This window comes from Canis lupus, chromosome 4 (genome assembly GCF_003254725.2).
Source record: "Canis lupus dingo isolate Sandy chromosome 4, ASM325472v2, whole genome shotgun sequence".
Taxonomy (NCBI): domain Eukaryota; kingdom Metazoa; phylum Chordata; class Mammalia; order Carnivora; family Canidae; genus Canis; species Canis lupus.
In genome coordinates, this window is record NC_064246.1 from 87,446,113 (window position 1) to 87,462,179 (window position 16,067).

The window sequence follows — 16,067 nt, forward strand, 5'->3', positions numbered from 1 at the left end:
AAATACGATTTCACTCTTACCTGAGCTTGGTGGGAGGATGATTTCGGGAGTGGATGGCTCTGGAGCTGCGCTTTAAGATTCCTGCGAGTCTCTCTACCATGCAGTTCACTTGGTGAGCACGTGGTCTCGGTCATCTATCCCCTTAGAGGCCCTCGGAGAGCAGAGATAGCCCCGTGCGCCACGGGAGGCCTGAATCTGTAAACCCAGATGGAGGAACATCACACACACACACACACACACACGCACACACGCACGTGCACACACGACCCAGACGCAAGAGAAATGTGGAGGACGCATCTGCGAGCCAAGTGGTGACTCCCGGCAGCGGAGCGTCGTACCTGCAGGAGGGACGGGTCCAGAGGCGCCCACCTGAGATGCTCTCCTGGAAGCTGGAAGCGTTAGGGATGAAAATAAACAAGAGACAGGAGAACGGGAGCCCGGCGACTTAAGGCCTGCGCTCAAGGAGGGAGAGCACTTCTGTGACCAGAGGAAAGGAGGCGTATTGGAGACCCTCCTGCCCAGGTGGGGGCCAGGGGCCGGTGCCCGAGGTGGGCTGAAGAGTTTCCAGGGCGACCAGGGGGCAAAAGGAAGCGACTGGTTTAGGAGCCTCCGCGCAGCCCTGCGTTTCTGGTCAGGATATTCCTTTTTGTATCTTTTGTGCCCGAGGTGTAAGGCCGTGTTGTAATCGCGTTAGGTCCGCTTGGAAAGCCTGCCAAGGGTGCGGGACCCACCTGGCCTCAGGCTGGCAAGGGACTGTGACGTGGCGCTCCCACAACACACCAGGCGTGTTCGCGCGGGGACGTGTTTTGCAGTTAAACTGAAGCTGGTTGAAGGAGACCAGTCGTATGGTCGTGAGCCTTGGGCCGCGGAGAGACGGGCGGCGAAGGGACCGGAATCCCCGGCCTCCGTCCCGGGTGGAGGGTGGAGGGTGGAGGCCTAGCTCACGGCCCACGGCCGGCCTCCCCGGGCTCCTCGTCTGGAGGGAAGTAAAGCGTGACAGTGGTCTGGCCACGCACGGCGGAGCTGGTGGCCGCGCGGCGCCCACGGAGGTGACTGAGCGCTCCAGGCCCCGCGCTCCCCGAGGCATCTTCAAGGTACGAATCAGGAGGGAAGTGGGGGGTAGGTGTGGGGTCAGGAGGGGACTCCGGAGGACGCCGCTGGGTAAGGCAGCCGGCCAGCCAAGCTTCCCTGCCCGGGGAGCCCCAAACACTGTGCTCCTGGCACACAGCGACACTGATGCCCCTGGGCCCCTGGCGTTTGGGAAGCAGGGCCTTGGGGCTTCTTTTGGCCACTTTTTTTTTTTTTTTTTTTTATCATTCCCTTTTGCAACGAAAAGGGACGTTTGCAGATAATTGACTGTGGTGTGGCCTCTGCTCTCGCCCTTTACTGGCCTCCTGGAGAGTCCACTCTGAGAGTCTTTTCTCTCTCTCTTTTTTTAAGATTTTATTTATTTATTCATGAGAGAGGCAGGGACACAGGCAGAGGGAGAAGCAGGCCCTGCGGGGAGCCCGATGCGGGACTCGATCCCGGGACTCTGGGGTCACGCCCTGGGCCGAAGGCAGATGCTCAACCCCTGAGCCCCCCAGGAGCTACTCGCAGAGATTCTTGGGTGGGATCCAAATCGGCTAAACCAGATTCATTGCATTTCGTTCCCTGAAAGTAGCCTCGGCCTGGGAGCGCTTCCATTGCTCAGCTCGGCTCCGGGGCCCCCAGACAGGTCCCGCTGGGCGCTCTAATCGCTGCCTGCTCGGCTCCATGGTCTTGTGGCAACCTCCGTGGGTGTCCTGTTGGAGCGTAAAGCATGCTGGAAAATGCACACTCCTCTCTGTTTTTTTTATTAAATGATGCATTAGGAACATGCTCCTCATAATCCTGATTTGAGTGCAAATTGCTCTGTTCAGTTAATTATCCTCTCTGCATCCCCAGTCGCCCTTCCACCTCCTGCGCCCGTCCCCCCATCAAGTGGCAGACACTGTGCCCTGTGACAGATAACAAGTTGATAGGCATTTGGCTAATTGGGTGTCTGGGGCAGCCTCATGTCCACAGACCAATTCTCGCTCACTCGGGAAATTATACCGTGAAGCAAATTGGTGGTTAAAGTGACCACAGCATCCGTAGATGACCTCGTGTTCTAGTTGTTTCCATGAGGCTGACATGCAACCCGAGCTCCCAAGGAGACAACAGAGTCCATTTGGCCCAATTCCTCCCCTAGGGGCGAATTCTTCCTGGGGGGGAGGGCAAGGTGATGACAGGGTCAGAGCACCCAACGGGAGCCCTGCTGGCTGAGAGCGTCCTTTCACGAGGCACCAGGCGGTGGGGGCGCCGTGGGCGCTGGGGCTCTGAGGCTCGGGATCGCAGAGGCTTCCGTGAGCCCGGGTGTCACCAGGTGTGGTCGGGGAGGGCTCCTAGCCAGGGCGTGGGGTGTGGGGGCGCCGCTGGCCCTGCGAGTCCTCCTTGCATCTGCTGGATGCAGCAGCGTGGGCTCGTGTCCCCGGGGAGCAGGAGGCCAGCGGACAGCGGGCCAGGCTCCACCTGTGGGTGGTAGCTGTACCTGCAGACAAGGAGCTGCACCTGCGGACGTGAGCTGCACATGTGGACAGTGAACTGCACCCGCAGATGGTGAGCTGCACCTGCGGACGGTGAGCTGCGCAGAGGTGGGCTGTACCTGTGCACCGGCATGGGCAGGCTGCCTGGCTCCTGAGAAGTGAGCTCTGACTGGGTCGCGGCCCCTCCACAGAGGCAGGAAGAGGTGGGAGGAGGCCCAGCCGCGGCAGCCGGTCGAGAACCCACGGGTCAGTGAGGAGGCCGCGGCGCTCTGCTCAGCGTCCCCACGGAGCCGCGTTCCAGGCGCTGCGGAGGCTGCGGAGACGACCTGGTCCTCACCGCAGGCCAGCACCGTCTGCACCTGGGGTGGGGAGGTGGCCTGGCGGCAGGGCATGCATAGGGTGACGGTGAGTGAAGCCTGTTTTAGAACAGGTGCCGGCCCAGCTGCAGCGTCACCGTCGCTGTCACCACCAGCCTGTGCCGGGCGTGTCTCCACGGCTAAGGTCTGGCCGGCTCTGGTCCGGACTCGGGGGGCTGGAGGGGCTGAGGGGCTGGAGGGACTGGGGGGACTGAGGGACTGGAGGGGCTGGAGGGGAGGCCTAGGGGCCGGCACAGAGGAAGCGAGGCTGCTGCGCATTGCTCAGCACCACTGTCAGGTGGGCTTTCTGGCTCCCAGGGGGTCAGGATTATTATAAAGCAAACCAGCCAGAGGCCAGTGTGGCTGCGGTGAGCCAACGGGGCGTGTGACCATGAAGAGGGCAGTGGAGGTGGGTCCCCAGGGCTCAGCAGGTCACTGTGAAGGCAAATACACGGAAGGATCTCGTGGCCTCAGTAACCTGATGGCTTTCTCGGCCTGGAGGTCAGTGTCGAGGACAATTGGGGGGTTTGTGCTTAGAGTCCTGGGGACACACTTAGAACTTGGTCCTCTACCCGCTTACTATTTGGTTCACTATTCTGTGACCGATGGGGTAAGTCCTGGGGGTCCTCCTGAGTCTGTTCTTGTTTGTTTGTTTTGTGAGCCAACAATACTTTAACACCAATAAAGGGAAAAATGAAAGGAAAACATGGTCCGTGATCCACCACCCGAGCGAAATGATGACCTTGATTTTAGCACAGTTTACCCTGGAAGCTCTTAAGTGGAATGGGGGCAAGAGTGTCTCCTTGCAGGGCTGCTGGTAACACCGAGTCCCTTTGGCTGGGGTGGGGGGCTCCTGGCTATAGAGCCCCTCTGGACCCGCCGCAGAGGCTGGTGACACCCGTGTGGGAGGACAGGCGAGGTCCGCGGCTGGTTCTGGGGATAAGCAGGTGCGGCTGTGACAGGCCAGGAAGGCCCAGGGCAGCCAGGTTGCTGGGCGGAGGACAAGCCACCAAAGGGGAAACACGTCAGCATAAGGTCGGGGGAAAACTGGGGATCCCTAGTTGGTGAGGGAGCAAGCCAGGATTGTGCCTGTGGCCCCAACATTGTCCCCCACTCCCCTCTTTGAGGTCCCCTCCACCAGAGAACATGCAAGGAGAGGTGGCTGGGCGCCGGGGACGACTCAGGACGGCGGAGGACAGAGAAGTGGAGTCAGCCTCCCAGGGGCGGTCCCTGTGTCTCCAGGGCCACTAGGGGCCATCCCAGCCCAGGATGCCTTGTGCAGACCCGACCCCAGGGACGCCCCCGAGCCCCGGGGCACTGGAAGGCCTGTGAGGCGTACTTGGCTGCAACCTCGGGAGTCCCGTTAAATGATGAGTCAAGGTGACCCACACCACTGGGCCTGGCACACAAAGGACACTCAGGAAAACGGACATCCCTATTCTTCTCCCCATGTTTGCTTCTTCTATTTGAAATTAAACAGAAGCCAGTGCCATTGCCCAGGCGGTCCCTGACTGTGAGGGACAATTCTGTGACAAAAGGAAAGTGCAGGCAGAGGACTATGGGGGGATCCAAGAGCATGTGATCACGTGATCGTATGGCCCCATGATGAGGCTAAGCTTCTCGGGTGATGATATGGTCGCGGGGTCAGGGTGGGCTTCACGGGGGAGGATGGGGCCTGAAGGTAGGAATAGGGTTTCAACACATTGGGACGTTGGGAAGCCCATTGCAGGTGGCAGACCCGAAGGGAAGGCGTGAACCCTCTCGGGAGACTGCAGGGAGGAAATCCTGGGGGTCCTGCTGGGACAAAGGCGGAGTTCGAACAGAACTTAATGGGAAACTATGTTTGTTTTTAGAGACGAGGAGTTAGATTAATGCAGACGACTCCAGGAAAAAAAAAAAAAAACATGGAGCAGAAATGCGTCTGGTGTAGAGTGTGGGGAGGCCCAAGAGGCGGGCGAAGCTGTTTGGAGCCCACGCATGAGCGTGAAAAGTAACATCCAGCGGGGCATCCACTGGGTGCCAGGTTCCCTCATCCCTGCCGATAGGGTAAGTAATTCAGTCGAGGTCACGGAGCTGGCTGGCAAAGGGGCATTGCTGGGATGACAGGTGATGGCGGCTTCGCTTCTAGAAGCTGCGAGAACATCCGCTCTGTGCCGCTACTGGTGGAAGCGACGACGGCCCACATTCAGGGGCAACAGAAGAGATGGCGGGCAGGGAAAGGGTTGGAGAAAATGCATGAAGTCGAAGCTTCACGATTTGGCAAACAATTGCCCAAAGGAGGGTGGGAGAAGTCCAGGGGAACGCCAAGGTTCCCAGTATGGGCAACTGGGAAATAGTGGACCTACCGCAGAAACAAGGCAATCACAGCAAATCTGATTTTGGGGGAAAGATGTTGGACATGTGGAGCTGAAGAGAGTAAGCAGTGTGTGTTAGCTCTGGCGGGACACTGGACTCCCCTGGGTGGTTACTGGGCGTGTGGATCCCGGTAGACTGGCGACTCAGACTCCTCAGGGGAGACAGCACCCTGGCATTTCCCAGGTGCTGGCGGGGCTGAGAACCCCTTCACTGCGAGAAATCTTAGGTTCTGATGCTCCCAAGAAATTTAAGAGCTGGAGAGAAATATCTGGAAGCCAGTTGCACAGAAGCGAGAATTGAAGTCATGGGATTGGGCAAGAGCACTCAGGGAGAGTAAAGAAGAAATCGATAGAGGCCTGTCATTGTCTCCAAGGGAACTGGGGCAAACAGTATGAAAGGATCTTGACAAATCCTTCACCAGTTGTAGGGGAGCCGCTCAGAACCTGAGCCATGTTCACAAGGGGAATAAAGGAAGAAATGAAGGATCAGGTTTTGGGAAATCTGGATCTTACCGTTGATACTACCTGGTGGTGTGGCCCTAACTATTCACTCATTCGACAAACTATTACTGGGCACCTGTTACGGGCCAGGCGTTGACCCCGGGAGTGGGACCGTAGCAGTGAAGGGACTGGAAGTCCTTGCCTTCCTTGAGTTTACATATTAGTTAAAGATCGGACTAGATCGATTCTCAGATGTCTTCTTCCCTATGGAGAGTGGGGAAGTGGGGGTGCAACAACTCTTGATCTCAGGGTTGTGAGTTTGAACCCCGTGTTGGTTGGGTGTAGAAATTACTTAAGCGCGTGCGCACACACAAGAATGGGGAGGTGTCAACCTCCAGCACGCCCAGGAAGAGTGGTAATAGAGGTAATGGGGATGCAAGTAACCACCTGGGCATGTTCTAGGCTCATGCCCCCCTTCTCCACCCTGCTCTGGGCCCTGGTAGGTGATCTGAGTGGGACGCATTGACGAGGTTCTTGTCCTCCGGAGTTGAGGTGACTTTGACCAGTAGGAGTGGGCATTGCTGGGAGATGGAGAGTGGGAGGTCCGGGCCCTCACTGCTTCAGCTCTCCCCCCACGAAGTCACCACGGATTTGCTGTGTCCCTCTCCTAAAGGCTATCAGCCCAGCGGGTGGTGGCTCTCACGTCCTGTCGGGACCTCGTAACTGCTTCTTCCCCTTGCCCAGGTAAGTCTTAGTATGTGATACGACCCTGGTCCTCGTGGACTCCCCCGTGGACTCTGCCCTGGGGACTCTGCCCACATCTTTGCCAGCACAGCCTTGCTGAGTCCTCCATGTCACCCGTGTGGGTGCGCCATTTGTTTCCATGTGAGTTTTAATACAACCCTCTGTGCTGACTGTCAGAGCTCATGGATGGCCAATACAACTTTTTTTTAAAGATTTTATGTATTTGAGAGAGAGAAAGAGCACACGTGAGGGGAAGAGAAGAGGGAGATAAACAAGCGGACTCCACACTGAGTGTTGAGCCTGACACGGGGCTCAATCCCAAGACCTTGAGGCCATGACTGGAGCCACAATCAAGATCATGTGCTTAACCGACTGTGCCCCCAGGAGCCCCCCAGTCCAACTTTTGAACTACTATGATGTATAATTCTTTTCACCAGTGGAGATGCCTTTCATTTATTTACTGGGTCCTTACGAACAGCATTTGGAAAATTCTCCAAATACTCTAGCTTTGCCACTAGGAATCCTTTCCAATTTCAGACCTGAATGTACTTAGAATCAATTAAGTTTTCTCTCCCTTTTGCTCACTTATAGAACCAGACTTTCAGCAGTCTCTGGCTTGACTCTCCCTGCAGAAAAAAATCAAAGAGGGAAAAATATCCTGGAGCTTGATGATGGTGGAATGAGGAGCACGGACACTTAAGGAAGAAGTGAGGAGCATCCCTCCCTGGTTGCAGAGGAGAGGAACTTCTGGCCTCATCTCTGTGCATCTCAAACACGGCCTCACCTCGGGGGCACTTGGTACATGAGTCCCCCCACCAGAGATCCTGGTGTGGCTGGTCTGGGGGTTTGACTGAGCAACCCTCCAGCAACGTTCCCTGAGCTGTGTCTAAGGAGAAGTCAAGATTTAAAAAAAAAAAAAAAAAAAAAAAAAAAAAAAGGCAAGCCCTGCTAGCAACATTAAACGCTGGTGGATTCCCAAATTTACCATCTTGCTCCACGTCTTTGCTTATGTTACTCCTGGATGTTCATTTCAATGCGTCTTCCCCTTGGAAGCCTTCCCTGATTTCCTTGGCCAGGGCCTCTCCTTTGCTATTATAGCATCGTCTGCTTTGTTCTGGATGGGTCTAGAGATGTGTCTACATCCAGACAGGGCATGTTTATCCTTTAAAAATACATATATCTATTTTTGCTTGGCAGCATCTAGTCCCCTTGTCTAGGGGGAATCCTCCACCGTACGTTAGAGGAGGCCTCAGGGGCAGATCCTCGCTAGCTGGGACTTGGCACTTTTAATCTCGGGAGCCTGACAAAACCCCGGTGAGAACTCAGTGCTCTCACTGTCCGGTGGTGGTGACGGTGGAGGTGAGCCTTCAGCGGCGCCCCAGGGCATGCTGTCACACGCCTGACCCGGCCGCAGTGCTTTTCAACACGCTTTCGGCAGCGGTAGCCTCTCTTGGTTCCACTCTGGGTGTTCAGCTCTTCTGCTGATTCCTTGAGCCACTCAGTACCCTTTTTTAAAAAAATATCCTCTTTCAGGTCGCCTGGGTGGCTCAGCGGTTGGGCACCTGTGTGGCCCCGGGACCCTAAGATTGAGTCCCGCGTCAGGGTCCCTGCATGGAGCCTGCTTCTCCTTCTTCCTGTGTCTCTGCCTCTCTCTGTGTGTCTCTCATGAATTAATAGGATATATTTTTTTAAAGATTTTTTTTATTTATTTATTTATTTATTTATTTATTTATTTATTTATTTATTGTTAAAAATAGCCACAGTGGTTTCTGTCACTGGCAACGGGGAAGACTAGGCAATATTCTTCCCAACTAGAATCCTCAGCTTCTCAAGGCTGTGGGCACGTCTTGGTCTTTAGTAGCAGGGTCTGGAGCTTGATGCACTCACCACCCACATTGGACACCTGGACAACGGACACATTTCATAGCCGTGCGAGAAACCATTACGTTGGGGGAAGAAGATTCTCTCCTGCTCCTAAATCTTGATATAAAAAGGACAAACTAGGGGGATCCCTGGGTGGCTCAGAGGTTTAGCGCCTGCCTTTGGCCCAGGGCGTGATCCTGGAGTCCCGGGATCAAGTCCCGCGTCGAGCTCCCTGCATGGAGCCTGCTTCTCCCTCTGCCTGGGTCTCTGCCTCTCTCTCTCTCTCTCTCTCTCTCTCTCTCTATGTCTATCATGAATAAATAAAAAATTAAAAAAAAAAAAACAAACGACAAACTATCAGACTACCCCAGATGCTCTGTTTTCCAAAGATCTGTAACATGTCTCTCATTTTACACCGTGCCACTCTGTCACACAGGATACGTTAGTTATACCATCAGCATAATTTTTGTGGGTGTAGTCTTTAATCTTTTAAAGGTGCTGAATTAAAAATCTCTGGAGTCTGGTGTCATTACTCCCGGACCAAGGTGGGATGCACAGAGCCTTTGCAGATGCTTGTCACAGGCAAAGACACACTGTCCGCCCTCGGCCTCTTGACTTCTCTCTCTCTCCATCGCCCTCCCTCCTCCTGTCCCCCCTCCTCCACTTGCCGTGACAGATTGCGGACTTCACAGCTGCCACTGCGGAGTCCCAGACTCCTGGCTCCCTGAAGGCACCACATCCTGCTAGACTGCACACTCATTACAGGATGTGCTGAGTCCAGACATCCACCGTCAACACCAAAGCTTTATCTTATGCCCACAAGACCCACAGTGCACATCATCTCGACGAAAAGTTCTCAGCCTGGGAACAAGGGGAGGCAGAGAAAATAAATGCATGACGATCACTCTCTGCTCTTAACTGCATTTCTGTTTCCACCAGACAGTGCTCACCTCTCTCTCTCTCTCTCTCTCTGTCTCCCTCCCTCTGGTCTTCCAGGTCTGTTTCAGATGGGGAGGCGGGGGGAGTAGCCATTGGTGGGTAGCACTAAGGAAACAGGCGAGGGGTGGGGGGATGGGGTGGAGGGAGAGAGGCGAAGATGAAAAGTGGCAAGAAGGAAAGCAAAGCGAAGCCTACCCACTAGGTTAAGACGTTAGACGTCAAGGGAAAGGCCTGAAGTCTGCCAGGATCTGCGGTCAAGGAACAAGGGAGCGACTGGAGGAATCTTTTTAAGGGAATTCCTTGATGAGCAAAGCACAACGTTTATATTCCACTTGATTTTCTTCTCATCCTCCTCCAGCCCTGAGCAAGCGGAGCAGTGACCTGCGCACATCATGACACCAGCAACTGGTGCGATCTTGCTCTTCCGTCCTAAGCGTTGATCTTCACCCAACGCTACAAGGAGGTTTCTCAAACCCTCACTTACAGAAGCAGTTGGATTACGTTGGGGGAAGAAGACTCTCTCCTGCTCCTAAATCTTGATATAAACACAGACAAACTATTAGAGCCGACAGGCCATAAAATCACTTGATTCTACTCTTCCCTTTACAGATAAAGAAATGAGACGCAGACATTTTGAGTACACAGCTGTTTGGCAGAAGAGCTCAGAATAGAGATGTTTCTACTGAGTCATGCTAAGAGCGGAGAGGAGCCTTTAGTCAAAGAGGAAGAGAAGATGATTAGGTTGGGGAAGCTCGTGTTAATAATTTATTCTGTATTTGTGTTGTTCAGAATTTGAGGATGCTTTTCGATAAATTATTCATGGTGGAAGAAGGTAAAGAAAGCATCAGATGCCCTAGTACGTCTGATCTGACCCTTTGGGGAAGAACCGTTTCCTTGGCCCCGAGTAGTACAATGAAACGGGTCCATCAAGGGGCTTTGGATGTGCCCAGGGAGCACCTGCTGCAGATGTGCTGAGGCGCACATCTGGGAAATAAAGGAGCATGGAGGATGGTGGACTCTGCTTGGGAGTGAAACAGTCCACCTCACGTTCTGTCCGATTCTACGTCCGTATGTAGCCCGGGCACTACTCGGCTAAGGTTCACAATTGACCACAGGGCCATGGAAACATGGATTACAACCTTGAAAACAAGTTATAAGTCTTTTGAGAAACAGTGGGTTTTTTTAAATAAAAGAATGGAAATTGATTGAACATGGGCAGCTGGTCGGGCATAATGTCGAAAATCATGATGTGAATATATATTTTCTTTCTGCCTTTTATGAGATGTACTCTTCAGTTTGCCCAAACTAAAGGCAGAAATTCCAGGGCGGCATTTGTGGATTTCTGCTTACGTAGGTGCCCAAGGTTCTGGAATGAGAGAATGGCACGAAATCTTGGGGTTGGGTGAATTATATATACATAATATATATTTGGAAGGGAATAGACAAATGTCTATATATAATAATACCACTAAGCTAGTAGAGTTTCTCTCTTTAAAATGGAAAATGGGCAGCGGGGTGGTAGTGCCATTTCTGAAAGTGAGCTATAATTATATTTTATTTGTAGGTCTGCACGACGAATGCAAGTAGTAATTCAGCTGGTTTGCTCCGGCCTCTGTGTCCACCCAGCCCCCCGTTGTACCCGACCCTCCTCCCTCACTCCCCCAACCAGATCAATGAATTTGTGAATACTGAGGTGGAATTCAGCCAGGAATATCTGAAAATGCCGTCTCACATTGCCTGAATCTATAAGGAGGAAATTATTCAGACGATTGATGCTCCTTAGGGCAGAACATTAAATTGATCCTTTGGCAAGGAGTAGCTCATGCAACTTAACACAGCAATTCCCATAAATACCCGTGTGATTATCAACCAGAAGTAAGGTTTACCTATTTCTCAAAACTAGACAAGAAGCAGTTGTGTGTACATTTTTGTGTAGTTGTTACGTTCAATATGTGTGTATCTTGACCCGCTCAGACCAACCACCACATAAATCACGCTAAATGAAAGCGCTTTGTCAAGCATGCGCTGGGCGTGATGAACGCTTCCATTGTAAGTCTTTGTTTTCAAGTATGTACCTTTCAAGTAAAATTATCCTCTAGACTGACATTTCTTTTTTTCTTTTTCTTGGCTAAGTGGAATTCTTTTTTCAACAGAAAGTTTTATTATATTCCCCTCTGTGACATGACTGTATTTTAACAGTTTAAGCTTGAGGAAAGTGTATTTTCAACTATCGCTTTCTTATTTTGAACCTAACGTATTTGTAAAACTTTTCTCTCCCAGTATGGCATTTCTGGCATTAATTTGTTTATTCATACATTCATCTATTCATGCCTTCAGGAGATACTTGGCTGCCTGCCTTGTGTCAGACCCAGTGTTCTAAGTAGTAGGCGTTCACTAGTAAGCCAAGCGAACACGGTCTCAGGTATTGATAAAGAAAAATTAAAGCCCCAACTCAGGCTCCACGCTCAGTGGGGAGTCTGCTTCTCCCTTTTCCTCTGACTCTCTCCTCTCCTCTCTCTTTCTTGAATAAATATGTGAAATCTTTAAAAAAAAATTAAAAAGATGGGATGCCTGGGTGGCTCATTTGGTTAAACATCTGGCTTTTGACCTCAGCTTACGTCTTGATCTCAGGGTCATGAGTGTCAGCCCCACGTTTGGCTCCGTGTTGGGCGTACAGCCTACTTAAAAAAAAAAAAAAAAAAAAAGAGTAATTCAACAGGTAAGCGAGGCATTGGGTAAGAGCGGCATTTTAGGGTTGTCGGGGCAGACTTCCCTGGGGATGTAACATTTGAGCAGACACCAGAATGAAGTAAGAGAGGAGCCAAGCCGATGTCTGAGGGGCAGACAACATGTGCAAAGACCTTGAAGAGAGAACGTGCTGGGCACTTCCACATAATATGTGCATGGTCTCCTCTTTACCTTTCGAAAATGTCTTCTTTCAAAACTAACTCTGAGTTACCGGCCTTGTGGAATTAATTGCTCCCTGATTTTGAATATTATGCCTGTTCCGCTGACCATTAGGTTCAGTACACGTGGCTGTTGTACCATGTGAGAAACAGATATTCCGAATTTAGAGAAAGAACGTTGGCATGGGCTTGCCCTGGCAGGGCTGGTAACCGAAACGAAGAGATGAATAATTTAAGCCTTTGTGGCAACAATTGCAGAAGGTTTCTGAAAATGTTTCATATGAAAAGAGTTAAAATAACACTTTCTTCCAATCATTGTCGAGCATTTAAAGATCTGGCTGTGAAAGGCTTCGCTGGGTTTGGGGAAAGACAGCTCCCCCCTTCCCTCCCCACCCCAATAACAAATGAGCTAGCTGTTCATGTTACTCCACGGATTTCTTTTTTTTTTAAATATATTTTTTATTTATTTATGATAGTCATACAGAGAGAGAGAGAGAGAGGCAGAGACACAGGCAGAGGGAGAAGCAGGCTCCATGCACCAGGAGCCCGACGTGGGATTCGATCCCGGGTCTCCAGGATCGCGCCCTGGGCCAAAGGCAGGCGCCAAACCGCTGCGCCACCCAGGGATCCCTACTCCACGGATTTCTAGGTGTTTGTGAATGAAATAGAAGACGCTCAGAATTGTACGGGCTTTAGTGGCTCTCTACTAGATACGCCACAGGGAAGAGGGCTTGACGGGCTCAGATCGTTCTATCCTCGAGACCAAGTTCATAGGATGGGACAGCCGGCAGCGATGTGACCAAATCAAGCCATTGGGTTTGTTAGATCTTACCTATTCTTTGGTTGCGCGTGCAGCTGTTGAGCCATCTAGCTGTCATCCTCTTGGGGCCAGTACCTCTGCCCCCGCACCCATCACAGCAGTCACGTCTCCCCCTTCCCTAAAGATCTTAGCTCCTGACTCACTCCCACCATGAGGACTCCAGGCTCCATTCTTGGGGATTTCAGTGCCAACAGAGCCTCTCAGTTCCTCGACTTTCATGAGCTAATGGTCTCGTCTTCCCCTATCTCAGGGCCCCTCAACTCCTTCCTTGTCTTTCACTTATCAATGCTGCACCTGTCCCACATCCTACCTTTGTAACGCTCTCCCTCTAGGACTCTGATCCCTACAACCCAACAACGCTGCTACCCTCAAGGCTTCTACCATCTTGTCATGGTCCCTTGGCTCCCTCGTGTCCTAACTTTGCTCCTTCACTTCCAGGACCTGTCATTAAAATCATCCCTTGCCTGACTCTTCCGCTCCTTTGTCCTTCTCTAAAGTAATAGCATTTCCTTGTCTCCCTGAGCAGAGCTAGAGCGATTGGTGGCACTCTGGATTCGTGTTTGCTGACATCAAGTAGTCCGTGTATGCTTGTTGGCAACCCGGCTGCTTCCCCCGGTCACCCACCCTACTCTTTAGGTGAAAATCTCAACCCTTCTCCTCTCTTCTTGGACCTCTACATCTCAGCTGATGTATTACCTTCCTGAATTTCCTTGACAAGACTGAAGTAACCAAAGGAGAACCACCGTAGCTCTCATCACCTCCCATCTCCCCAAGCGTGCACCCATGTAATCTTATTTCTCTTCTCCTATTATGGATGGGCCAACTCTCTGCGAATATCTCAGTCACTGGAGCACACTTGTGGACATTGCTCCAGCAATTTTAAGTCCTCTCTAATACGCCAGCAATTTCCCCCGGTCTACTGGGACATGACCATCCACACACAGGCATGCTCCTATTTCTCTATTCTTAGAAAAAAGGAAAAAGAAATCCCTTGAGCCTATTTCACCTTCCAGCTACTGCTCTATTTCTCTCCTTTCCTTTACAGGAAAACTTCTAAGGAGTCTAACTCTTGGTTTCAGCTCAGGTCCTGATCTCATGGGTCAGGGGATTGAGCCTTACGTCAGACTTCACGCAAGGACTCTGCTTGAAAATTATCTCCCTCTGCCATTCCTGCATGCACTCCTTCTCCAATTTTTCTCCTCCAATTGAATGGACTTTAGCCATATTTTCATCCCTTTGAAGGCCCCAAAATTACTCTTACCAAGATCATCACCGAGGGCAACATTGCCAAGTCCAATGGTCTTTTCCTTGGTGTTTTTCTACCTTGACTGTTTTCTACCTTGACTGCTATACCTTGTATAGCATTTGATGCAGTTGCTCTCTCACTCCTCTCTTTTCTTTTCTTTCTCAGCAATCTTTACTCAGTTCTGAGGAGAATGCCTCCCTTCCCATGCTCCTGTCCCTCCTGCCCCTACCACCCCAGAGCTCAGTGGGATTCAGTGTCTTCCCTTGTTGAGGGTAGGTTCTGGGGCTGAGGCTTGGTCTGGAGAATACACAGGACATCTGGTCCCTTAGTGGGGATGCTGGTCTTCTCTGTTGTGGGGAAGGAGGGTGGGTGGAAACACTGCCCACCAGCGCTCAGAGCTCCATTACCTTCCCAGCTTGGGTTGTAGGGTAGTGAGAGGTAGGGGAATCCTCTAGTCTCAGCAGCCAGAGGGCCTTGGGGATCAGGTTCCCAGGGTAGCACCAGAGAAGCAGCTCAGAGCAAGAGTTCCTAAGTGGGTCAGAGAATGGGGGCGGGGGGAAGCCATAGGAGGGGGCTGCAGTAAGGGTGGTCATTGTGCAGGCTAAGTCAGGGGGAAGTGGGTGGCCGTTCTCTTCAGAAACTGTTCGGGCAAGGGCTCCGTCCTGCCCTGGCTCAGCGTGTCCTCAACATGGCCCATGAGTCACATTGGGTCTGACCCAGGGGCCCTCGATCTAGGGGTTGCTGCCGGATCATTTGGGTTTGGTCCTGTAGACAGAGGGTGGGATCCAGGCGACCTTTCTCTGTCCTCTTGAATCACTTTCTACACTTGGCTTCCGGGACACTCCCTTTGCCTGGTTTCCTACTTCTTAGTCTCCCTTTTAGGTTTTTTCTCATGTCCCATCTTCAATATTGAAGGTCCCTCAGACTCATTTCAATTTGTATTAGACGTCCATAGCTAGTGGGGTGAGAGGCTGCTGTACTGAGCAGCACAAATCTAGAGGGAACATTCGATGATTAGTGTCATGATTAAGTAGGCTCTGGGTCAAATTGCTTGGATTTGGACTTCGATCACGTCCCCCAGCGACACACACGTACACCTCCTAGCTGTTTTCTCACTCCCCGTCAGCAGGAAGTCATGTTAGCACCTATTTCATGGCGATGTTTTTAGCAGCAATGTAGGCAAGGAGGCTAACACGTAGTAAAAACTCAATAAACATAACCTATGATAAAAATGGCTGAAATGGTGGGTTTTTCAATCTCTTACACCACTGGAGCTTCAAGTGAGACTTAGGAGACCATATACCTTGTCTACCTTTATATTCTATGATAATAAAACACTTGCAACTCAAACCCCTTGTTAGAATTAACGCAAGAAAGTACCACTTCTGATGAGAAGCAAGTGGAGGTGATTGAATATTAAAATTGATGGTCAATATTATTGAAAACTCCAAATGCAAGTGTGGATAAACATGAATGCTGTAAAAGATTGTTCTAGTGACCTGAAAGGTCCTCTTGGTCCTGACTGCTCACTGTTCCCTGGGTGGCAACAGGAGAAACTCAAGCTTCTCACATGACCACCTGCTCTGGGTTCCAGCGAACGCTTGCTCACGACTGAGCCAGCTAGAAGGACGTATCCCAAGGGGTATTTTGCCAAAGAGCATGTCTGCGGTATCTGCGGGAGTTCCACCGTCGAATACAAGTTTGGCAAATTCTGGACAGAGATTGCTTTTACATGGCAGGACTTCTGGAAGCCTCCTCCATTCTCATCTGCATGGTAGTCTTCATACAGATGTCTTTTCATTGGGGTTTCCCAAACCAAATACTATGGGGGATTTTAACTTTCTTAAAAGAA

The 16,067-nt window shown here is 51.5% G+C and overlaps 1 pseudogene; it reads right to left on the reverse strand.

The window, feature by feature from the left end:
- Nucleotides 1-14,607: 14,607 nt before the first annotated feature.
- On the reverse strand, nt 14,608-14,912 carry LOC112652713 (host cell factor C1 regulator 1-like; annotated as a pseudogene).
- Between the last annotated feature and the right edge of the window lie 1,155 nt (nt 14,913-16,067).